Below are 27,086 nucleotides of genomic sequence, written 5' to 3'. Positions count from 1 at the left end.
ATATATATATGTACATGTATATGTATACATATATGTATGTGTATGTATATGTACGTATGTGTGTATATATGTATGATGCATGTTTATTATGGAGTGCTACTTCATCAGTTCCTTTGTGTCCTTTGGAGTATTTTACCACTCGTTATACCATGTTTATCCTCTCAGTGTATCAACCATTCTTACGATAACAAAATTATCAACAAATGTTTTTTACTTCAAAAAAGAGTAGGTAATGCAAGCCAACGAATTGGTCTTTATACCTAATGACATACCATAAATTTATTTTCATGTCAGTACTTATATAGCCATTGTGTTTAATGTTTAATGGCTGAGTAGTACTTTATTGAATAAATTTTCTAAGATATATTTATTCTTGTACTAATAGTTTGTTTCTAGATATTTGCTGCCAACACACTTAACTGAACACAGACATACACACAAAACACACACAGATTCACATACTGTGAGTCTATCTATAGGGTAAAATCCAAGCATTATTGAATACAAATGACCATCAGATTTTATTTTTAAGACTTACAGATTTAAAACAAGAGTAGTATCTTAAGACACTAGTATCCTACTGAAAATTTACAATGTTTACCTTTCTCCCAGCTTTCCCCAAAGGGACTCTGGCCTTTTACCAGAGACCTGTGCATTGGGGAAGATTAAGTCTGCCTTTAGGGAATACTGGACAGTGGCTTTAAGTTGACAATGATTCCAGGAGACTTAAAACATCACTGTGGCCCTACAGTCAGAGTAGGGGGCTGATGAAGGTCTGGTGATCAATAAAGTTTTAACTCAAGTCCAACTCACAGTGGGTGCAGTGGGTCATCGAACCGATTTTCTGTGATTATTTTCTCAGTTTCAGATCCATAATTGAAAAAGGCATACTTAGCTGCTGGCATAATCCTCACATGGTTTCCCTAACCTGTGGAGTGAGGTCCTTTATGGTGGAAAATGTCAAATGGAAGCAAGTAGAGTTTTCTCCCCCTAGGATGATAATAAATTGGTAAATTAAAAGCAATACCATATTTTGGAGGAATTTCAGAAACGAATGCCACCATCATATATGTGAAAGACGCAAGGTGGTGATTCCTACCATATACCTATTTAGTTCTCCTATTTGGCCTGAACAGAAAATAGATGGATATTGGAGAATAACAGTGAGTTACTGTAACTTTAACCAGTGGCAACTCCAGTCATAAATGTTGTACCAGGTGTGGTTTCATTGCTTGAGCAAATAAACACATCTCCTGGTGCCTGGTACACAGCTATTAATCGGCAAATGCCTTTTTCTCCACATCTGTCAATAAGGCCCACCAGAAGCAGTTTGCTTTCAGCTAGAAGGGCCAGGAATACATCTTCACTATTCTACCTCAGGGGCATATCAACTCTCCAGCACTGTGTTATAAGTTAGTTCATGTGGGTATTGATCACTTTTCCTTTCCACAATGTTTCACATTGGTCTCTTACATTGATGACATTATGCTGACTATACTTAGTGAGTGATAATTAGAAATGGCTCAGGACTTATTGGTAAGACATTTATGTGTCAGAGGGTGGAAAATAATTCTTCTAAAATTCAGAGTCCTTCTATCTCAGTGAAATTTCCAGGGGTCCACTGGTGTAAGATGTATTGAGATGACTCTTCCAAGGTAAAGGATGAATTGTTACATCTAGACCCTCCAACGACCAAGAAAGAAGCGCAATGCCTAGTGGGCCTACTTGGATTTTGGAGGCAACATATTCCTCATTTGGGAGTGTGACTTTGACCCATTTACCAAGTGACCCAAAAAGCTGCTAATTTTAGGTGGGGTCCAATATAGTGGAAGGCTCTCCAACAGGTCCAGGCTGCTGTACAAGCTGCTCTGCCACTTGGGCCATATGAGATAACAGCTCCAAATGTACTTGAAGTTTCAAAGGCCGATAAAGATGCTGTTGGAATCTTTAGGAGGCCCCTGTCGGTGAATCACAGCACAGTCCTTTAGGTTTTGGGATCAAGGCCCTGACACTATCTGCAAATAACTACTCTCCTCTTGAGAAACAGTTCTTGGCCTGCTATCGGCCTCAGTAGAAACCAAACACTTCACCGTGGGGCATCACGTTACCACGACACCTGAGCTACCTACTGTGGACTGGCACCAACTATAAATCTGAGCTACCAAGCCATAAATTGACGTACACAGCAGCACTCCATCAGCAAATAGAAGCACCATATATATGAGCATGTCCTGAAGTAAGTTAGTTGAAGAAGTTGGCCAAATGCCATGATTCCTCTTCCTGCTATATTGCCTTCTCTCTCCCAGCCTATACCTATAACCTCTCAAGGAATATCCTATGATCAATGGAGAGAAGAATAGAAGACTCAGGGCTAGTTTACACCTGTGCTGCACAATATGCAGGCACCATCTGAAAGCGAACAGAACAACAGTGGCACTACAACCGTTTTCTGGGACATCCTTGAAAGACATTGGTGAAGAAGAATCTCCTCAGTGGCTGGCACTGTGTCCAGTGCACCTGGATGTCACTTTGCTTGGAAAAAGAAATAATCAGGCTTTCGATTATATACCAATTTATGGGCTGTGGTTTGGATGGATGTTGAGGGATTTGGAAATAACATGACTGGAAAATTGATGAGAAAAATACTGAGGGAACAGCATGTGGATAGATTTCCCTCAGTGGGGCAAAGACATAAAAATATTTGTGTCCCACGTGAATGTTCACCAAAAAAATGATCTCGGTAGAGGAGGACTTTAACAATCAAGTAAGCATAATGACTTATTCTGTAAATACCCATCAGCCCCTTTTCAAGCCACCTCTACCACCCAATGAGCTCACGAATAAAGTAGACATGGTTGGCAGGGATGGGGTTATTCAAGGTTCAGCCTTGAAAAGTCAAGGCTTCAGCCACACGAATTTTCACTTACCAAGACTGACTTGGCTGTGGTCACCACTGAGTGCCCAATCTACCAGCTGTAGAAATCAACATTAAACCCTTGATATATCACCATTCACTGGGGGTAATCAGCTAGCTACCTGGTGGCAGGCTGATAACATTGAACATTTCTATTGTGGAATGGGTAAGGTTTTGTTCTTACTTGGATAGACATTTACTCTGGACATGGATTTGCTTTCCTTGCACACAATGCTTCTGCCAAAACTACCATCTTGGCCGGGAGCAGTGGCTCACGCCTGTAATCCCAGCACTTTGGGAGGCCGAGGCGGGCGGATCACGAGGTCAGGAGATTGAGACCATCCTGGCTAACACGGTGAAACCCCGTCTCTACTAAAAATACTAAAAATTAGCCGGGCATGGTGGTGGGTGCCTATAGTCCCAGCTACTCGGGAGGCTGAGGCAGGAGAATGGTGTGAACCCCGGGGGGGCGGAGCCTGCAGTGAGCCCAGATCGCACCACTGCACTCCAGCCTGGGTGACAGCGAGACTCTGTCTCAAAAAAAAAAAAAAAAAAAACTACCATCCACAGACTTACAGGATGACTTATCCACCATCATGGTATCCCACAGGACACTGTTTCTGATCAAGAAACTTACTTTACAGTCAAAGAAGTCAGCAATGGGCTCATGCTCATGAAATTCACTGGTCTTACCAGGTTCTCCTACCAACCTGAAGCAGTTGGCTTCATAGAAATTGGGAATGGCCTTTGGTAGGCTCAGTTACAGTGTCAGATAAGTGACAAATCTTTGCAGGCTGCTGCAAGATTCACAAGAATGCTATAGATGCTCTGAGACAACATTCAATATATAGTACTGTTTTTTTTTTCATTGCCATAATTTAATGTTCCAGGAATCAAGGGTTAGAAATGAGAGTGATACAATTCACCGTTATCCCTAGTGACCTCCTAGTAAAATGTTAGCTTCCTTTTCCTACAACTTCATGCTCTGAGCTGGCCTAAAGGTCTTTGTTCCACAGGGAGAAGTGCTTGCACTAGGAGACACAACAATGATTCTGTTGAACTCCAGATTGTGACTGCCACCTGGCCACTTGGGGCTTCACATGCCTCTGAGTCAGCAGGCTAAGGGGGAAGTAATGGTGTTTGCTGGAGTGATTGATCTAGAATATCAAGTGAAATCTTGGATTGCTACTTCATAATGAAGGCAAGAAAGATTATATCTTGAATACAAGAGATCCCTTAGGGTTTCTCTTAATATTACTATGCCCTGTAACTAAGATCAGTGGGAAATTATAACATCCTCATCCAGCCAGGACTACAAATGGCTCGTGCTCAGGAATGAAGTTTTCAGTTACTCTGCCTAATAAAGAACCATGATTAGTTGAGGTGATGATTGCTGCCATCCAAGAGAATACAGAGTGGGAAGTAAAAGAATGTATGTAGTTTTAAATACCAGGTAAGATAATGTGACCAGTTACAGAAAAGAAGGCTTTGAGTACCGTCTATTCTTTCCTATTCTGGTCACAAGTGCATTTATGTGAATATATGCATACATTAAGCAAATATCTTTTCCTCTCTTTTGTCTTGTACTGATATTTTCAGATATATTGGGTTTATATCACTATTTAAGTATGGATACTCAACTTACAAGGCAGCTATGTTCTGATAAACCCATGGTAAGCTGAAAATACCGTTAAGTCAAAATGAATTTATAATACACTGTTGAGTACCGGTTGTTTGGTCTCATGGTAACATGGCTGACTGGGAGCTGTGGTTCACAGCAGCTACCCAGCATTCTGAGAGTATTGTACCACACTGATAGCCTGGGAAAAGATCAACATGCAAAATTCAAGGTACAGTTTCTACTGGATACATACCACTTTCTCACTACCTAAATTTAAAAAAAATTATAACTTGAACCATGACAAGACAGGGGCCATTTTTATTGTTAATTTTTCCTCATGATATTTAAGCTACGGACTATCAGGAGAGGAGTAAACATCACTCAAGGACCTTACCTCCTCTTCTGAGAAACAGATTAGTGTGTTTCCAGTGTACACAGGGTAGTTGTATTATGCTAGGTGAAACTGTGACCTTGTTATTGTCTTCATTTGGAGATTAGGTACTATTTAAGGAAATACACATGAGTGTCCAGGTAGATTTATTATGATTGCTTTGGGGGTGTCAAATCAGCTGAGAAAGCATGATTTATTCTCAATGCTTCAATAGGCACTGAGCCTGTCCCTCTTCTGCTGAAGAGTGAATTTGCTCACTCTTCTGGAGCTCAAACACTCTTTTTCTGCTGTTCATGGATGTTACAACTCCAGGTTCTCCAGCTTTTAGACTTTGAGACCCACACTATGGGCCCTCCAGACTCTCAGGCATTTGGACTTGGACTGAGTTACTGGTTTTCCAATTTGCAGATGGCCTATCATGAAACTTCTCAGCAACCGTAATCAAGTGAGCCAATTCCCCTAATGAATTTGTTTCATGTTTCCCTACACATCCTACTGGTTCTGTCTCTCTGAAGAACCTTGACTAAAACAGATAGTAAAGAGATATTCCTTATATGTAACAACTCTAATTTATTTAATGTAACTTGTAATAATATTTTAAGTGACTTTTGATATTTGGCCAGTAATTCCAAAAAGTCATATTGAGTTTTAGCATATGTGCATTTTACAATGAAAATTCTTGTTAAAATGCACAAATGGAATTTATTATTTTTCAGGTGTAGATTGATTTTGTGGAATATATAAAGAGGTGTAAAGAAACATTCCAAATTTGTTGCTTAAACTGATATAAATGTATACTTGCACTTTCAAATTTGATATGATGAGATCTATTTGTGTACATGTTTAATGGGTGTTGGGCATAATTTAGCTACATCCCTCAGAAGCTTTTTTAAAACTTTGGTAAAATTATATGAGACTCTCAAATAATATTTCAAAATTTTTCAACTCTAAATTATAACAAATTTATGTACAAATCTGTCATTTAGACTATAAATTGTAGATTAGTTTTACCCTATCTACTTATAGTAACATTTTTAATGTGTTTAACAGTGTGGGTGAAAATACTTTGATCTACATTTCACACATTTTTCTAATTTTTAAAAATAGTAAAATCAAGAGAAAATTAATTAAAAAGGATACCTCAGATCAAAATGTCACATAAATGTTGCCTATATATTGCAGATTACATTTCAAAACATTCATGTCTGCTTAGTACATAAATTATATCTAATCAGAATTCAAAACTATCAGATATGACATTTTATTCTTATTTTCAAAATTAGTATAAAATTTACACTCACAAAAAGGCAGCTATAAAATATTATTACAGTGGTCCATTCATTTACTGAAAATCTTTAGGAAGCAAAAACTACAAAATAACATTTTATAGTTTCTTTTTAAAATATATCCCATGTAATGTACTAAATATTATTCTTCATTACCACAAAAATATCAATTAAATTCAAGGAAAAATTTTTCTGTTGGAGGAGAAGATTTTCTTAAATGCTGATGGATGCATGATAAGCTACTGAGGATAATTTGAAATCAATTTGAATTATTACTTATCGGATTTTTACAGGTTTGGATCAGTATGTTCAAGATATGATAATAATATTAGAAGGCAGAAGCTGAAAAATCTTTTATGTAATCCTAAAAGAAAGGAAAAAGGGAATACTGACATCAGTTTTTATATTTTGAAAGAATCTTTAGCACTTATATATGGATTTATTTTTTAATGGACATTTACTTTTTCAGTTCTTAAATGTGATTAAAAAAAAACTTAGGTTCCTTGTCACTGAACTTTTTGTCACTATCCTTTTCTAGTTTATTTTTATATCAACTCATTTTAACTTGCTTTTTCCATGTCCATTTATTTTTCTCACATGGATAATTATTGTAACGTGTTAACAGCTACACTTTTGTTAATATGTGCTCTTTTAAAATATATATTGTATTTATGTGTAATGCGTTTGTATTTTCATCTTGTCTATTGCTGCTAATATAGCATACCTCATGGTATATATCCATATATGTATTTTCCATTGATGATTACCCAATTTTGTGGCTATTATATTTAGTTTGAGTTTAATAGAAAGATTTATGTTGACCACAATTATACGTAAGTATCATTCAGTTATTGCTGATCATCCTTTTACGGTACTGTCTTCCCACTGTGCATTCTCATTTGACATCGTGATAGGCATGAGTGGGATGTATTGTGATTACTGTGACCTATGTCATCCAGCTCTGAATAATCTGAAATGCACAGAGCAAGAAAACATGGGATGGAATTTTTCCCTTATCATTGGATGTATAAAATTGCTTGAAAAACATGGTTTTCTTTTACATCTTTTCAAAAATTGAAGTTCCCTTTGTCAGAAATACATTTGATAATGCAGTGCAAACAATCTAAATACACTTATTTATACTTTACGACAGAAATCAAGGAAAGTAGGATGTTTCATTTTTTGGAGAGTGCAGGTGCTATGCACAGTAGTATGTCTGTGTGTGAAATCTCATGTTTATGCATCTCAATATATCATATCACAACTTACCATATCTGACACAACTTGCTTTAAGAACTTCCAATTACAAATTAAGTGCCATATAAGTCACTGCTGAAACAAAAAACTGCCTAAAGATAAAAACATTCAGTGATAAAAATTCCTACACATATCCATTAATAAGCAAATGCATATAATGTGGGGATAATTTGGTGACACAAATATATAGGCAGATATAGTATAAGGAAATCTTAAAATGCATTTGCCTACACACACACACACACACACAGAGAGAGAGATATACATACATATAAATATGTATGTATATAAACATTTTAGAATATTTATAATTTTAAATAAATTACTGGTAATACTAAAATTCGAACATGTTGGTAGTGTCTCGGGAAGTCAAAACGCAAACTGAATTGTGGTATTTTTCAGCTTTTTCAAATCTGTGATTTGTTGTAATTTCTCTTCTCTTAAAATAAGTGCTTTTATAATTTGTATTTAAATTTTTTTTTTCCTTAAAAGGAGATATAAAAGTTACATATGCTTCAGACCTCATAAAATATGGATCTCAACTTGAAAATATATTAATTTTGTTCTGTATCCATAATACCACACTTTCTTTTGGCCTGTGGATTATCTTTTTTGTATAATTTCATTTTTTAAAGTTAAAATCTGAATTTTCTGTAATTTCTCACATCTCTCATGGAATCTTCCTGTATTATTTCTCTTCCTATTTTAGAACTTACTTAAAATGTTTCAATGTAGAGCTTTTCATAGTACATAAATTATTGCACATGTCTGAAAATATTTAAAATACAGAAATCAAAGATGGTAAAATATAGAATTCTAATTGCAAATCATTTTCTTTTAAGCCTAAATTTATTTCACCATTTTTTCTTTACCCCTCTTTCTGAATCTACTCAGACAACTTTTTTACATGATCATTTATTTCTCCCTGAAATAATTTAAAATATTTTTATTAAAATTGAGGTCTTAACTTTATAACATGTTCAGGACATGGTTTTCTTTACCTCTCATTTGTAGCTTCATACATAAATAAGGACATTCCTCTATTTTGACTCTTCATTTAATTTTAAATTCTTTGTTCTGCCTTTGAAAAACTATTAATAACTGTTTGAGATTTTCAATATTCAGATATTAGAATCTTTCCTTTTTCTTGCTCTTTACTTAATACTTATAAGAATATACTTTCTGTGAATCCCTTAATAATTTAATTTAATAATTTATTCACAGAATATATATATATATTTTCTTATTCTGCCTTACTCAACTTCATTCTGCCTTACTCAACATTATTATTCATGGTGTTATTATTACATATAATTATTTCCTAGTTTTATGTAGCATTTTTCACAATTAGCATCTACTTTGTATTTTTAATGACTTTAGATTCTTGGATAACATTATTGATAATTAAGTTAATTTTCTTAAATATAGCTAACATCTTTATTTTTAGTATATCTGCTTTTATAATTTCACTTTAGATAGCATTTACTATGGACAATTTGTATGTTATTATATGAAGGCATTTTATTACTTTGGTCTTGGTGCCTATTTCAGTGGTGGCATTAGCTCTTCCTTCAGGAGGAGGCTAATGGAGAAGCACAGAAGGGCAGGACCTATTATGTTTCACTTAAAGTGATTTTTCAAGAGGAAAGAGATGAGCCACTGAGCAGAACGTGAAGGTGCTACTGAATACTGTCTCGCTTACTACTACATCAAAGATAATTATCTGATAGTTTAATTTTTCTTGGAAGAAACCACATTTGAAAAATACATTCACTCTCATAGTCATCCATCTGCCCTGGATATTTTGAGGATTAAATATTGAAGAAATAAAATCTAAAGGCAAACTCATTGAGTGTCACATATTTTCATCAGTTCTCAACAGTAGCAGGGACTTCTGTGACTGTAATATTACCTATGCACTTTGACATATGGAATGCCAATCCCTTTGATAATGAAAGAACATAGGTGAGAAGGAAAGATATTAAATATTGTAAACCAAAAACTCTCATTGCCGCCTGCAGAAGGCATCTGCTGAAAGCTCAAACCCACTTCCCCAAATCTAGGTTAATTATACACATTAGAGTGATAAAAACAGAATTCAAATTGCTCTTGCAGTTTCTCACAAAACTGTTGTTGTTATGATATTATTGTCGTTGTCATTGCTTTTAATTGCATAAGGCCAAGCTCCTTTATTTTTTTATTAATTTTTAAATAAAAATTGTATGTCACTCAGGTGTACAGCACTCTCAAGCTAATTATCATATTCATAACCTTATATAGTTGCCAGGTTTTGTGTGTGTATGTGTGGTTAGAGCACAGAAATCTGCTCTCGAAGTTTTCAGTATATAATACAGAATTATTGACTGTAGTCATTGTAGCATTATTCACAACAGCCAACTTGTAGAAACAACCTTAAGCGTCCCTCATATTTTATTCAAACCAATAATAGTTTATTTTGTTGACCTTTAAAATATATATATACATATGTAAATATACTCTATATTCATATTGTCAACTATCGCAAAACTTGTATAATTTTTAAAAATATGTAATCCTGGATATGAAAGCCAAATAAAAAATAACCAAAGGTTAGAAATAACAGATCAAATAACAATAAAATAATAAAATTTCCAATTCCAGATTTCTAACAGTGGCAATCCCTTAATAATTTAAGATACTTATAACTTTAACTCTTCATTTGTAATTGGACTCCTGTGTTGTGAGCATTACAATAAATTAAGTCTCAGTGGTACATAATTTATTACTCATGCAGTTGTAAATTAAATGGAAAATAAATTAACTTCAACATGAATTTCTAAGTGTATTTTGTAGTACCTAGTTCAAGAAAAAGAAATTGCTATTAAAACTTTGAAATCATCCATTAAGTCAGATTTAAATCAGTCATGTTGAGAAGAGATGACAATACCATAGCACTTAAAACAATTATGCTCAAAATGTACATTAAAATTAATGTATATGCATGTGTAATATAATTAAATATATTGCATAAAATGTAAATAAATTTTAAAATAAAAAACAATAATGAGATAAGAAATATTCCTGTTATGTAGGTATCTGGTGGAAAAATAAATTTATATGTTAGAGAAGATGTTGATTATTTAGTTACATAGACATTTTACTTATATTTAGAATTTCCCCTTTTATTTCACAGAAATAATATTGGAAGACACACATAACTTAAAATTTAAATTAAATAAATACATTAAGTATGAAGATAAAATTGTGCCTTGTAGATGAGGAGATAATTCTGGATTTTCTATATGGGCTCAAAATAATCACATTAGTTCATGTGAGTAAAGAAACTTTTCCCAACTCTGGTAGGTGGAAAGATGTGATTATGAACTATGGTCAGAGAGATGCAACATAGCTGGTTTTAAAGATGGAGTAAAAGGGCCACACGCCAAGGAGTATTGGAAACTTTTAGAAGCTGGAAAAGGCAGAAACATAGATTTTCCCCAAAAGCCTCCAGAAAGGAATGCCCCAAATTTGCCTTTAGGCCAGCAAGACTTCTGTTGAACCTCTATGCTATAGAAATGCAAGATAATAAATTTGTTTTGATTTAAGCCATGAAATGTATGGTGATTTGTTAAAGCAGACAAAGAAATCTAATATAAAGCTATCGATTTTCTCATTTTCTGTTTATTCAGAAGACCTGAGATATATATATAAAAGTAAACAGAGAAAATAAAAAACAATCAAAAAACCCTCTAGCTAAGAATTTTCAAAATTTATTTCAAAGATAAATGGTTTTCTAAAGATTTATATTAAAAAGGTGCTCATATCAAATAAGTGTATTAAATTGAACATACAATTTACAATTTTGAAGATCAAAATATATTTTGATATTATATAGCAAAATATTACCTATTATTATACATTTTATTATATGAAAATAGCTAATATTGCTGCATTAAAGATACTGGTTTACTCTAGACAAATCTCAGACAAAATTGAAGAGATGGAAAGATAGCCAACTAGCCACAGCTGGGAAATGCCTTTTCCACAGAGAGGAGTCAAAATATCCAGTAAACAATTACATTTTGAATGGATCTTTAAAGAGGAAAAATCAGAAATCAATAGAGAGGTGACAGGCACTGCAGTTTAACAGTGAGGAAGCTGGGAAGCCTGCATGGAGTCGTCAGGTGCCAGGATTGGTCCCTGGACCCAGACTGGACCTAGAGTGAAAAAATCCTAGGACACTACATTCCCACTATGGACCTCTGAGATCCTAGTGACAGGAATTCCCAAGACACCCATAGTCCTTTGGAATGGCAGAAGGAGCCACCTGGAGAACAAGTAGAGGCAAGGTTGAACCCATGCACAACCTAGAAGGCTTCACTGTTTAGCTGCAGTGAAATGCAATAGGCACCCAGACCCAAAGACTCTCCATCTTTCACTGAGCGGGCACAGCTCCTGCTCTCTGCCAAGCTAAGAGAAAGCAGGGCCACCATTGCTATGGGACTGAGGTGCTTCTGATCCATGCACCCCTTTGCCTGCCAGCTCCACCCAAGACTGCCTGCTTGGCTGCTTTTGTAGGTGGGTCCTCACAGCACAGCCTACACTGCCCCACCTGGATGTTTTACTGGCAGCCTAAGATCAGTTCATCCCCCCATTATGGATGGTGCTTGACTTTAAGGGGACAGAGGACAAAACTGTGGGCCAAGTCTCAACTCCCCAGTACTCAAGCACACCAGCTTGGGTTATCAAGCAAACATGTATGCCTTGAGCTCAAGTAGGGGAAGAAATCTCACTGTCAGAACACAGAGAAAAGTATGGCACAGGTCTGTGTGCCAGCAAGGGAGATGGGCAGCACTGCTTTTGCAAGACCAGACTGGGAAGTATAGGGCTTGATAGCTGTGGCTTCTCTCCCTGGGAAGCCACAACCCAGAATGTCTGGAATGGCTCAGAAATCTGGGCACAGATGGCCTGGGACAAGCCTAACTTATTGGGAATGTTCCCAGGGCAGACACTAGAAGTAGAGCCCCTGGCTTCAGAGTGTGTGAGTTGGGCAGGCCCCACATCTGTCTGTGGGCTGAAAACACTGGGCTATGGGTATCATACTGGTTGAACATCCACAGTGCCTATGCCCAGCCCTGGGATCCCCTGCCCTAGAGCCACTGCATCACAAGACCACTGGCAAACATACCCCAAAACCCACTCTGACTTTGGCAAGCACAAGGGACTGGTAGATTCCTGGGGAGTCAGAGATCTCCTGGGGACCTAACCCTCAGTGTGTACCACCCCTACAGCAGAGGGAAGTACAGCCTGCTAAAGCCACCCTCGGGGGAAAGGAAACACTGGCATAATGCCAGCAATGAAGGGAATACAATGAAAGCCCAGAAATGGACTTGGAGAGCCAGTCTTCTCTTGTCCTCTTTTATCTCCTCCCCAGAGCACTGTTGCAGATACACTGAAATACAAAAAGTACAAAAAGCATGGCTGAGTAAGAACCTGTGTGTTGGCCCTCACTCTTAAGCACCATCTACCAGACTGCAGTCTGGATTACACCACCAAACGAAAATAATTTGCTACAACATACAATGCCTGTGAAACCTATAACAGGAATCTATCTACAATCAAGGAACCTGTACAGAGCTTTGGCTCCCTTAAAGCACCCAGAAACAAAGCTAATAAATTCCATATAACATACATCACAATCAGGCTATAAAGGGAAAAAAGAATAAAAATTCAAAAAGCTTCATCCAAATGACAGCAATTTCAAAAAGAAAAAGGAAGTGTTAGCTTCCTCAGATGAAAAGGAAATAGCTCAAGAATATTAGCAATACAAAAAGCCAGTGTTTTGTTGCTCCCAAAGATCACACTAGCTCCTTACCAATAAATCTTACCAGATTGAAATATCTAAAATGGCAGATACAGAACTCAGAATCTGGATGGCAAGGAAACTCATAAAGATCCAAGAGAAGATTGGAAGTCAATCCAAGGGAAGCCAGAAAAATTATCCAAGACTTGAAAGCCAAGATAGCTACATTTAAAAAGAAGAAAACTGAACTTCTGAAGTTAAAAAAAAAAATTACTATAAGAATTTCAAAACACAGTTAAAAGTCTTAACAACAGACTAGACCAAGCTGAGTAAAGAATTTTGAAGCTTAAAGATGGGTACTTTGAATCAACCTAGTCAGACAAAAATAAAGAAAAAAAGATTTTTAAAAAATGAACAAGGCCTCTGACAAACGTAGGGTTATCTAAAGTGACTAGACCTACAACCCATTGGTTTTTCTGAGAGAGAAGAGGAGAAAGTAGGTAACTTGGAAAATATATTTGAAGATACAATTCATGAAAATGTTCCCAATCTCACGAGAGGTTGACATACAGATGCAAGAAATTCGGATAACTTTGAAAGATACTATACAAGACGATCATCTCTGAGTTATATAGTCATCAGACTACCCAAGGTCAATACAAAAAAAAATTAAAGGTAGCCAGAGAAAAGGGCCATATTACCTATTAAGGGAATCCCATCAGACTAACAGCAATTTCTCTGAAGAAGTCTTACAAGCCAATAGATACTGTGGGCTTGTTTTTTTTAGCATCCTTTAAAAAAAAAAATCCACCCAAGAATTTTATACCTCAACAAACAAGCACAAGCAAAGGAGAAATAAAATCTTTTCTAGGCAAGCAATTGCTAGTGGAATTCAGTGCCACCAGACTGGCCTTATAAGACACATTTAAGGGGGTTCCAAATATGGAAATGAAAAACAATGATACTGGCTACAACATCAACAACAACAAAAAAACGCATAAGTACATAGCCCATAGACCCTATAAAGCAACTAAACAATCAAGACTACAAGCAACAGGCTAACAAAACCACACAGGAACAAAACTTCACATCATTTTTAACCTTGAAAGAAAACAGTCTAAAGGTGCCACTTAAAATCAAAAAGTGGAATATTGGATTAAAAAATAAGAATCTTATGCAGTCTTCAAAAGACCCATCTCACATGTAATGATGCCCATAGCGTCAAAGTAGAGTGATGAAAAATGATCTTTCGGCTGGTTGTGGTGGCTCATGCCTGTAATCCTAGCACTTTGGGAGGTTGAGGTGGGTGGATCACCAGAGGTCAGGAGTTTGAGGCCAGCCTGGCCAACATGATGAAACCCCATCTCTACTAAAAACATATTAGCCAGGCGTGGTGTACCTGTAACTCCAGCTACGCAGGAGGCTGAGGCAGGAGAATCACTTGAACCGGGGAGTGGAGGTTACAGTGAGCTGAAACAGTACCATTGCACTCCAGCCTGGGCAACGAGAGCAAAACTCCACCTCAAAAAAAAAAAAAAAAAAAAAATCTATCACAGAAACAAAAAACACAAAAAAGGCAGATAAAACAGACTTTAAGCCAGCAATGGTAAAAAACAACAACAACAAAAGTCATCCCATAATGACAAAACATTCAATTTAACATGAAGACTCAACTATCCTAAGTATATATTCCCTTAACATTGGAACAACTAGATTTATAAAATAATTACTTCTAGATTTAAGAAAAGATTTTGACACACAATAATAATGGACTTCAACACTCCATTGACAGCATTAGACAGATCATTACGGGAGAAAAGTAACAAAGAAATTCTGGACTTAAATTCAACACTTTACCAACTGGACATACTAGACAGCTACAGAATACTCCATCCAACATCCGAAGAACATACGTTCTTCTCGTCTATAGACTGAACATACTCTAAAATTTACCACATGCATAAAGCAAGTCTGAACGCATTTTTTTTTAAATGAAAATATACCAAGCCCCTTCTTAAACCATAGTGGAAAATAGAAATGAATCCCAAGGGGAACTCTCAAAACTACACAAATGTGTGTAAACTAAATGACTTGCTCCTTAACAATTTTCAGGAAAACAAATTAAGGAACACATCAAAAACTTATTTAAAAACATGAAAATAACACAACATAATAAATCTCTGGAATGCAGCAAAAGCAGTGTTAAGAGGAATGTTTGCAGCACTAAACACTTACCCCGAAAAGATAAGAAGATATCAAGTTAACAATCTGCTGTCAAACCTAAAGGAACTAGAAAAACAAGAGTGAAATAAATGCAAACATAGAGAAGAAAATAAATAATTAAAACCAGAGCAGACCAAATAAAATTCACACCAAAAAAGACAACATATCAAAGGAAAAAAAAAGTTGTTCCCTTGAAAGGATTAATAAGAATAATAGACTGCTAGCTAGATTAACAATGCAAAAGAAAGAGAAAATCCAAATAAACACAATCAGAAATGACAAAGGTGATATTACAACTGATCCCATGGAAATACAAAAGAAGTTCAAGGGTTAAAATAAACAATCTTTATGCACAAAACTTACACACTCTAGAGGAAATTGATATATTTCTGATAACACGACCTTCCAAGATTGAACAAGGAAAAAATAGAAATACTTAGCAGATCAATAACGACTTACAAAATTACATCAGCATTAAACAATCCTACCAAATAAAAAATGTCCTGGACCAGATGAATTTTCAGGAATTCTACCAAGTGTACAAAGAAGAGCTGGTCCCAATGTTAGTGAAACTATTCCAAAAAAATCATGGAGGAAGAGATTCCCCCTTGACTCATTCTACAAAACCAGTATCATCCTGATACCAAAATCTGGCAAAGACAGAATAAAGAATGCTACAGATAATATCCTTGATGAACATACATGCAAAAATCCTCAGCGAAATATTAGCAAACCGAACCCAAGGGAACATCAAATATATAACCCACCAAAATCAAGTGAGCTTTATTTCCGGAATGCAAGATTGGATCAACATATGCAAATCAATAAATGTGATTCACCATATAAACAAAAATAAAAACAAAAACCATATGATCATCTTAATATACAATAAAGCAATAGATGAAATCCGCCATTCCTTCATGATAAAAACCTCCAACAAAATAAGAATTGAAATAACATATCTCAAAATAATAAGTACAACCTATGACAAACCCACAGCCAATAGCATACTAAACGGGCACAAGTTGGAAGCATTTCTATTAACAACTTGAACAAGCCAATGATGTCCACTCTCACCACTCATATTCATCACAGTACTGGAAGACCTAGCCAGAGTGATCAGGCAAAAGAAATAAAAGTTCTTCTAATAGAAAAATAATGTCAAAATACATTTCTTCATTGATGCTATGACTCCATACTTAGAAAACCACGAAAGCTCTGCCAAAAGGTTCTGAGAATTTATACATGTCTTCAGTCAAGTTTGAAGGTACAAAGTCAATGTAAAAAAATCAGTAGCATTTCCATACACCAATAATGTTTAAGCTGAGAGCCAAGTCAAGGATGCAATCCTATTTCAAATAGCCATAAAAGATACATAGAAATACAACTAACCAAAGAGATGAACGATTTCTACAAGAAGAATTACAAAACACTGATGACAGAAATCAGAGATGATACAAACAAATGGAAAACATACCACGCTCATGAACTGAATCAGTATCATTAAAATGTTCATACTGCCCAAAACAAACTACTAGATTTAACAAAATTCCTATCAGATTATCAACATTATTTTTCACAGAATTAGAAAAATCTAATCTAAAATTCAAATGGAACCAAAAAAGGGCCCTACAGCCAAAGAAATCCTAAGCAAAAAGAACCAAAGCCAGAGACCTCACATTACCTGACTTTAAACTACAAAGCTACAGTAACCAAAACAGGATAGTACTTGTTCAAAAACAGACACACAGACCAATGGAACATAATAGAGAAGTCATAATAAAGCCACACACATACAATCAACTTATCTTTGACAAACTCAACAAAAATAAACAATGGAGAAAAGATAGCCCATTCAATAAATGGTGCCAGAAAAACTTGCTACCCATATTCAGAAGAATGAAACTTGACTCCTTCTTCTCACCATATACAACTATTAACTCAACATAGATTAAAGACTTAAATGTAAAACCTCAAACTATCAGAATCCTAGAAGGAAAACTAAGACATACTCTTCTGAACATTGGTCTAGGCAAAGTATTTATAACAAAGTCTTCAAACGCAAATGCAACAAAACCAAAAATTGACAATGGGACTTAGTGAAACTAAAGAGCTTCTGCACAGCAAGAGGAACTATCAATGGGGTAAACAGACGACCTACAGAATGGGAGAAAATACTTTCACACTGTGTATCTAAAAAAATCTAATATCTAAAATCTATAAGGAACATAAATTAACAAATAAAAACAAGCAACCCCATTAAAAATTGCCAAAAAATGTGAAGAGACACTTTTCTAAAGAAACTACGCAAGGGACCAACAAATGTGGAAAAATGTTCAACTTCACTAATAATCAGAGAAATGCAAATCAAAGCCACAATGAGAGATTATATCACACCAGTCAGAATGGCTACTATTAAAAAGTTAAAAAAAAAAAATAGCTTTTGACCAGGCATGGAAAAAAGTGAATGCTTATATACTGTTGGTGGGATTGTAAATTACCTGAGTCCCTGTGGAAAGCAGTTTGAAAATTTCTCAAAGAACTAAAAATAGAATTACCACTTTGCCCGCCAATCCCATTACTTTCTATATGCCCAAAGGAAAGCAAATTGTTCTATCAAATGCACCCCCAACAAAACCAAACACTTGCACTCTCACGATTATCATAGCACTATTCAAAATAGCAGACATGAAATCAACTTAGGTATCCATCGATGGTGGACTGAATAAAGAAAATGTGGTACATATACACCATGGAATATTACACAGCCATAAGAGTATGAAGTCATGTTTTGCAGTTACACAGATGCAGCTGGAGGTCCTTATCTGAAGTGAATACAGAAACATAAAACCAAATAATGCATGATCCCAGTTATAAGTGGGAGCTAATCATTGGCACACATGGACACAAAGATGGGAACATTAGACACTGGGGATTTAAGAAGAGGTGAGGGAGGGAGGGGGAACAGGGTTGAAGAATTACCTATCAGGTACTGTGCTCACTCACTCACTGGGCTACAGAATCATTAGAAGTCCAAACCTCAGCATCACACAATATACCCATGTAACAAACCTGCACATGTACCACTTGAACCTAAAATTTTTTAAAAAATCAAAACACAAACAACACCATGGAAAACAAAAAATAGTCTAATTGTATCATACACACACCACTAATATCTGAATATATAAAGAACTACAAAAATTTAGGAAAGAAACATTGTCATTATTAAAAAATCTTTGGAATTTATAAACAATTAGTTCTCAGGTAAATCAACGCAAATTATTGTGTCTATGGAGAAAATGTTCAATAACACTCATGATAAGAAAATGCAGGCAGTACTGCAGAAGAATATAAGTCATTTCTCTCTTGGCATCTGAGGGTCAAATTGGTCCTAATTCTCCAGAATACATCTTAGGGGTGTTTTTGCCTTGGGGGAAATGTTTCCCATCTGAAAAAAGAACATAAGGATGCCAGCACCCCTAGTCATTTTCCGATGAGCATTAGTCCTAGAGCATCCTCTAAGGGCCTAATGCTTATTTTTTTCCAGGGTGTGTAACCACCCATGGACCTCTGCTTATTGGATTAGTTAGGCTCACCAATGTAGCAGTCCTGCACTCCTTTTCCCGCCTTTCTTGACCACAAAGAAAGGGACCTGGGCTGCTGGATTCTAGTGGTCCTTTACCAGCGTGCCCAGCATTGCCTTTGTGCTCAGGGGTGAGTCCTAGAGCTGGGCTGGGTTCCTGAGTATTTCATAACCCAGCTGCCCCATCAAGATGCATTCCCATAAACAACAGTTCTGCAAATTCGTTTCAGAGAGGGTGTAGCTAACCTTTTGAGTCACAATTGAGATAGTCTTTTGATTCTGTAAGTACTTTAAGGCTTGGCTGAGTGCAAATAGCTCGCATAGTTGAGGAGACCAATTATTAGGCAAATTTTTAACTCTGCTTCCACAAGAGTCTCCGTATCAATTGCTGAATACCCATTGTAGTTTTTTCTTCAATCACCTGGGAGGAACCATCTACCATCCTGTCCCGAAGGGAGTTCCTCCTAGGTCTGGTCGGACCTTTGTGTGGTAATTAAGATTTAAATCCCCTGTTAGGAAATCTGCTGGGTTAAGGGAATTATCAGTGGTTGGAGTTACATTACCCTTTTCTAACATAATAGCCCCACACTTTAAGATTATTGAGTTAGTTAGCTTTTTGCTTTTTTTTTTTTTTTTTTACTTAGACTAACTCTGAACTGGTGAGGTGTGCTCACAACGAGGTTTCCTCTAAAAGTTACTTTTCTACTTTTAGCAAAGCAGTTGCTGCTACCGAATGAATGCATTTGGCCCATCCGTGGGTTACTGGGTTAAGGATTTGCTACACCCTTATTTACACTGACAACAAAGTGGCAATTATCAATTACAGGTTTTAAATTTACCCTGGCTTTTAAAGGAATAGGGCACAGTTTTGTTTTTTTTTTTTTAACTATTTCTATCTTTTTCTTTCTTTTTCTCTTTGACTCCCTCTTTGTCTCTCTCTCCGTCTCTCTTTCTTAGCCATTATAAACTTGGGAACCTGGCAAGGGTGGTGGGGAACGGGTCCCACATAACTGCCCATGTCAAGAGCTGTGTACCTAAATCGGGAGGGATACCAGGGATGAGACTCCCTGGGTTATAGCCTAGGTGCCTAAAGACACAGCCTAGAACCTCCTTAGATCCCTTTGGAGATACAGCTTGCTAGAGGAAATGAAAGTCTGAACCATTAGTACCTAGGAGGCAGGGATCAGAGGAAGTAGATTCAGAGGTAAGGAGAATTTTGGGGCTAAACTTTCAAGAAAGTCATGTTCAGGACCCCGGAGGTATAATTCAGAAGGAAAGGTAGGGGCAGACGCATGGGCGACTGCTGCGTAGAGACTTCTTTTTTTTAGGACGGATTTTGCTTGTCCCGAGGCCTGATCACGATCCGACTCACTGCGACTCCAATCCGGTTCACCGATTATCTGCCTCAGACGGAGTCTCGCTCTTTCACCCAGGCTGGAGTGCAGTGGCGCAATCTCGGCTCATGCCGGCTCCGCCCCCCCAGGGTTCATGCCATTCTCCTGCCTCAGGCTCCCGCGTAGCTGGGACTACAGGTGCCCGCCACCTCGCCCAGCTAATTTTTTGTATTTTTAGTAGAGAGTAGAGACAGGGTTTCACCGTGTTAGCCAGGATGGTCTCGATCTCCTGACCTCGTGATCCACCCACCTCAGCCTCCCAAAGTGCTGGGATTACAGGTGTGAGCCACTGCGCCCGCCCCGTAGAGACTTCTGGCTGTGCCATGATCTCAACCAGCTACTGCTGGGAGTTCGGGAAAACAGCTTTCTGCCTCTAGTCGGCCCTGGCTTCCCCAAGAAAATTGAAAGTGGAAGCTGGCTCCAGGCAGACCAGCATCCCCAATAGAAGGGTTCGGGATTGTTAGAAAGCCCTTCCCCAGATAGCCTCACACCTGAGTCTTAAGTCCGGCGGCCACGCTAATCATTTTTAACTGGCGACAGGTGCCCAGTATTTTCCTCCAGTTCTAAGGAAGGATAGAACACAATAGCAAGCGAAAGTGATCCAATATTACTCACAGCTTTGGATGTCCCTTCGTGGTCGCCAAAATACCAGGGGTCCTTGCTCACAGAGCTCCCAAGATGGTGGCAGGCTGCTTCCAAGACGGTGGCAAGCCTCGTGTTCTCTGACCGGGAGTTCTTGGCCTCACAGATTTCAAGGAATGAAATATTGGGCCACGCGGTGAATGTTATAGCTCTATTAGAAGCCGTGGGTCACGGAAGAGAACTGTGGAACCCAATGACTAGTGTTCAGCTGGATTAGGACGAACCCAGGCACTTAGCCGTGCAGGAACAATGGCAAGCCTTTAGCACAATTGGGAGTGGCAGTGGGAGTCTCGCTGGATCAGGAGCACAGTGGACACCCTGCTGGATCCGGAGGGATGGGAGTCAGCAGTGGAGTGGGAGTCAGCGGCAGGTCTGCAACAGCGGCAAACAGCAGTGGTGGACGGCGAGCAAAAGCTCAGCTCAAGCCGTAACAAATATGGACCAGAAAAGTGCAGTTGCAAGATTTAATAGATTGAAATACAGTGAAAACAGAGCTCCCATAAAAAGGGAGAGGAGCCAAACGGGGTTGCCGTTGCTGGCTCAAATGCCTGGGTTTATATCCTGGTCCTTGTCCCTCCCACTGTGCTCTCAGGCAATAGATGATTGGCTATTTCTTTACTTCCTGTTTTTGCCTAATTAGCATTTTAGTGAGCTCTCTGATTGGTTGGGTGTGAGCTAAGTTGCAAGCCCCATGTTTAAAGGTGGATGGGGTCACCTTCCCAGCTAGGCTTAGGGATTCTTGGCCTAGGAAATCCAACTAGTCCTGTCTCTCACTCCCACATGTCCCCATTCCAAGTTTCAGGGTTCCATTCTTTTCCAATCAATGCCCTCACTTTAACAGTAGACACCTGGCGAGAGTGAGCCTGCATCTTTCATTGCAGGCCAGCCACTCACATGATAAGAGCTTGTGTCTGATTTTCCCCAATTACATAATTCTTTAGCACCCAACATGTCTGAGAAAACATTTCTTCTGACCAAAGATGTCACTTCACAGCAAAGTGTGGCAATAGGCCTAGGATCCTGGTATTTATTGATCCTATTTTGTTACCCAACATACGGAAACAGCTGGCTTGAGAGAATGATAGAATGTTCTTTGGAAGACTCACCAGTTGCCATTTAGGTGGTAATACCGTATAGTAGTGTAATAATGTCCTCCAAGAACCTTTATATGCTATAAATCAACTTCCCATACATTGTGCTATTACTCCTAAAGCCCAGATTCATAGGCACAAAAATTAACGTGTGGAGATTAAGCACCATTACCATTGGTGATTATTGAAAAATTTTGCTTCATCTCTCTAGGATCTTACACCCTGCTTAGTTTCAAAGGGAACAATGATTTATTAGGAAATAAAATGATAATTCCACTAATTTCTAAGTTAAGACTTCCATTCATTTACTTTGGCCTCCTTATTTCTTTGAATCTTAGTAATTTTCCTGGACTGCATATATTTCTTGTTATATATTTAACTCTATGTTATCTTATGAAATTCTGAATCTAATTGTTACTTTCCCAATCTAACTAGAAATTTAGAATACTTTAACTTTCCTCTGGTCTTTCCGTTCTTCTTGTTCATGTACTTGAAATCTCAGGTTTTAGTTATATCTTATTTTCTACCCATTCAATTTTAATACTAATTCCAATTTTCTTTGCCTACAAAGTGTTGTCAATTTCTATGTCCATCTTTGAGTCTTGTGTTCAGTTTTTTTCCTTCCGAATTTAACATTTTTCTTTCCTGAATTTCCTATTAAAATAGTTATATAATAAGGTCTTTAATAAGAACAGCTAGGTAAAATATTCTAGACAATATTTCACTCTTAGTTCTTGGGCATTTCCCTCTATTGCTACTGATTAGCCTTTTGTAGGTCTATTTTCTATTATTCCATTAAAAATATATGCTTTGTAATTCTATTCTGTGGATACTTTTTTCTTTGTAATATTCTACATTTTTGTATTTTTTGTTTTGTTTGCTTACTGTTTTCAATCTGAATGTCTTTTCAATTCTAGAATATTCTTCAGCACTATATATATATACACACACATGCATGTGTGTATATATATGTGAATATGTGTGTGTATATACATATACACACACATATATAGTTCTGAAGAATATTCTAGAATTGAATATATATCTAGAAGTAAATAATTGAGAAATGGAAAATTTTTTTTAAATATTTTAAAAGATAGTTATGCACACACATATGTGTTCTTTTAGAATATACGTCTAAATATCCATCTGTATCTATCTATCTGTCTATCTTTATATCTATCTAATCACTCACAGGGTTTTTATTTGTCAAGTGCCCCAACTGACTTCTTAAAATTTCCTATCTCTATGCCTAACTAATGTGTTTTGTTGTGTTTGAGCTCTTGCACCAAGCCATCTCATCTATTACTTTTCTTTCCATGTTTATATTTATATCTCCATGTTTACATTCATGCTATTTTATTTTGCACTTTTGTATATTTCTTGATTACATTCTGTAATATATTTTTTCCAAGATGATTCTCTCTGATTATTGGCTTCTGAGTGGTCTCTAAGAGAATGTATTGTTTGCTATTAGTAAGTTCTTATACTTTATAAGTCTTGGAGCAGCTACCTTTGTTATCTAATGAGTGCAATTTTTGTCCTTCCCTCACTGATTAGAAAGCATTCATAGGGATATAGACAGCAGCATAAGTAATAGCTACTTAAGCTCTTGTTCACTGCCTTGGCTTTAAAATTCTTTTGCAATTCAGGTCCTCAGGAATTTATGTTCTTCTTTTATCTGAAATATGAAAGAAATCTTGTATATTTATATATACATATTTAATATATGTAAAAAGTATAAAATATATAAATGTACTTATATGTAAATACATATATAATCTGTAGCTTTTGCCTTGTTTGCAACTGGTTTTATTTTAAGGCCACTTTGAGGAAACATGAAGGGCTAGTTATAGATTTATAGCTCAGTTACAATAAATATTTAAAATGTCTATATTCATTGTAGGCTAAATCAGAATTTCAGGTCAGTAGAAGTATTTTCTGAATTGTTTTAATATGATTCTTGCTATAAATTGCGGAGAATAAAAGTAAGAAAGCAGCATAATTAACAGGGACATTTCCCAGTAATATAACCTGAATATTGGTCTATGTAAAAGAAAAGTGCTCAAGCTAAAATATATATGTTTTATATTAAATCTGAATTTATATTTATACACCAGTTTTTAAATATTTTTATCCCCAATTTTTTATCCCAATTATTTTTATATTTATATCCCAATATTTATTGGGATATTATAGCCCCCCATCAAAATTTTTAGATTCAATTTTATTTTAAATGACAGCAGGACAAAATTAAGATACAAACGTGTAATATCTAATTCTTCTAACTGAACAAGCTCGATTTATTGAATAAATAAGACACATCTAATAAACAGGTTTGAGTAGAACTGAAATGAATTGTTAAAGTATGATAGAATAAATATTTATATGGACATTTATACCCAGCTACCAACGATCTTCCTTATTTTGTTGTGTTAATTTCACACCTACTTTTTGATTGAAGCAAGACTTTTAAAGAAATAAATAACATAGCATTGTATCTGTGGCAGAAACCATGTGCACAACAGGCTAGGAGTGAGAGAGATGAGATTAAAGAAAAGTGAAAAAATTCATTGATCTCTTACCTAAATTTTAGGATTGGCCATGGTTTGTCATAGTTTCAGCCATCTCACATTGAAAATTATGATTTAGCTATAATTGATTAGAGAACATTACAACATATGAAATAATCATAAAAATACCTGGACTTAATTGCAAATTATTTATATCATTTATACTTGTTTCGTTTCTGATCATTATTTCATCAGGAAGAGAAGCGGAAAAATAATTAAACTCACACTGGCCATCTTGGGTGGAAAATAGATTAAAGCCCTAACTAAAATGGTTTTAAGTGTCTTCCATAAAGTGCTCTTCCCATAACCAATAAAGATGGCAGAATTCGGTGAGTTAACATTCACCTATTACAAAATGATTTATACTTGATCACTGATAAAAACTGAGCTAAGAATGGTACCAGTTATTGAAACATAACTTCAAACCTGAGGCTAGCCAAAGGATTTATTTTCCTCTCCCAAATATAATTTACAAGAGTAACAAGCAAGTAATTTGATTAATTCTTATTCCACTCACTTTAGTTATTATTTTGCCCAAAGCACCGGTAATTAAGATAAAAATAATATGAGATGAGAAGCAATTAAAATGGTATAAATTTTCCTTAATTAAGTCTCTCAACTTAGCAGGTTATATTTTGGCATTTTTTATTCAAGTATAGCTGAACAAATTGTCATATTTCTTAGGGAAACTGGTTTATCAAATATATTTGCACATGTGCTGGAGATACATACCTTTTGCCAGAATAGAATAACAATTTATTTCAAAAAAATTGTTACTAAGTTAACTCATTATAAAATAATACAAAAAAGTGTTATTTTTCCAAAAATAAAATAAATATGAATCCAGTTTTGCCTAGAGTGTTGAGGCCCCCAATGTTTGCGATTATTTGCATCTTCATCCAAACAGATGGCATGCTTAATTTCTCCAAGTATTGTCACCTCTCTGCCTTTCCCAGTTTTCTGTCAAAGCAAACAACAGTAACTCTTGATAGAAAACAAAGAATCATAATGGATAGTACAAAGTGAGTGTTAAACTTAAACTTACCATGTTTGTGTCAGAAACATTTATTGATAAATTAAACTATTAAAAGATTAAATTATTTTAACAAATTAGCACATTTAACAGATTTAGCTATAAAGCTACATTAACTAGAAATATAAAAATAATGGATAACTGAACTGGGTCCAAATATTTAACCATTTTTTAGTCACATCTCATTTTGGAAAATATTGCTTAGGAAGTGTTCTATTATGATAACAGTTATTAAGCTGAGCTGGGTCTTGAATTTTATCAGTGATTAAATGCAGTAAGGTATAGAAACACCAGAATGTGAATTTATACATGTCAGCATCTCTTTTATGCTCTTTCCTTTTTTCTCCTTCTCCCTTTTCTCTGCTTTTTCTCTTTCTCTCCCTTCCCTCTGCTTTTCCACACACACACACACACACACACACACAAACACAAACACAAACACATACACACATACAAACGAGTTGCTAACCATTTTGAGAAGCTTCATTGACTTCTTAGATTGTATACTTAGACATTTATTTTAGAACTGAAATGTAGGTTAAATGTTATCATTGTAAATATTACTCTTTTAGTCATTCTTCCTCCATCAAATCACATCCCACCACTGAGTCTATATCATCACATGGTTTTGTCCATTTCTACATTTAAGCCTCAGATGAGGCATTATCACCTACTGTGTATCTCCTAGGCAGAGTAGGCAAGTTGTTAACCAGCACTCTATTCCGTTATCCTTTTTACTTTACTTTTGATTACATATTATCATTTGAGATTATTTTTATCATTCATTGAGTTACTTATTTGCTTCTACTTACCCTTTGTAGATTGTAAATCACAAGAAAGAATGAAAGGTTTCAGTTTTGCTAACTGCTACATTAATGGCACCTCTAACAATACCAAGCTTAGGGAAATGTTTGATAAATTCCAGGTGACAAAAATAAAAATGGAGAAATATTATTTCTTCAAAAACATTAATGAAAGTTACTAATAATAAATAATTTAATCATGTATAAAATTATTTATTTCATGATTAATAATACCTTTTCTTTTAAAAAGAAATTTCTTTACTAAATACATCTGTCCTCTCTATTTTATTTATATATATAATGTATGTGAGTTTAGCCTTCTCTACTAAGCTGATTCTAAAAAACAACCTTAACAATATAATTTCAATATTCCAGACAGACTGTGTTCACTGTCATGGGATATTGACTCACTAAAAATCAGTGTCCATTGATGGCAGAAAACATGTGTTATAATTAACATAAAATATTTGAGTGTTATAAGGACAAAAAT

At 36.0% G+C, this 27,086-nt stretch overlaps 1 long non-coding RNA gene across 1 annotated transcript in view; it reads right to left on the bottom strand.

Moving 5' to 3' along the window:
* The window catches only part of LOC131383290 (uncharacterized), a 97,934-nt gene extending 76,768 nt beyond the window's left edge, over nucleotides 1-21,166 (bottom strand). The window contains exon 1 of the long non-coding RNA XR_009213199.1: nucleotides 21,070-21,166. This is a non-coding gene — a long non-coding RNA (uncharacterized LOC131383290). The remainder of the gene's footprint in view (nucleotides 1-21,069) is intronic.
* Between the last annotated feature and the right edge of the window lie 5,920 nt (nucleotides 21,167-27,086).

Source organism: Hylobates moloch, unplaced genomic scaffold, assembly GCF_009828535.3.
Source record: "Hylobates moloch isolate HMO894 unplaced genomic scaffold, HMol_V3 SCAFFOLD_4, whole genome shotgun sequence".
Taxonomy (NCBI): domain Eukaryota; kingdom Metazoa; phylum Chordata; class Mammalia; order Primates; family Hylobatidae; genus Hylobates; species Hylobates moloch.
The sequence above is the reverse complement of the archived record's forward strand: the minus strand, read 5'-3'. Positions and strand labels throughout refer to the sequence as shown.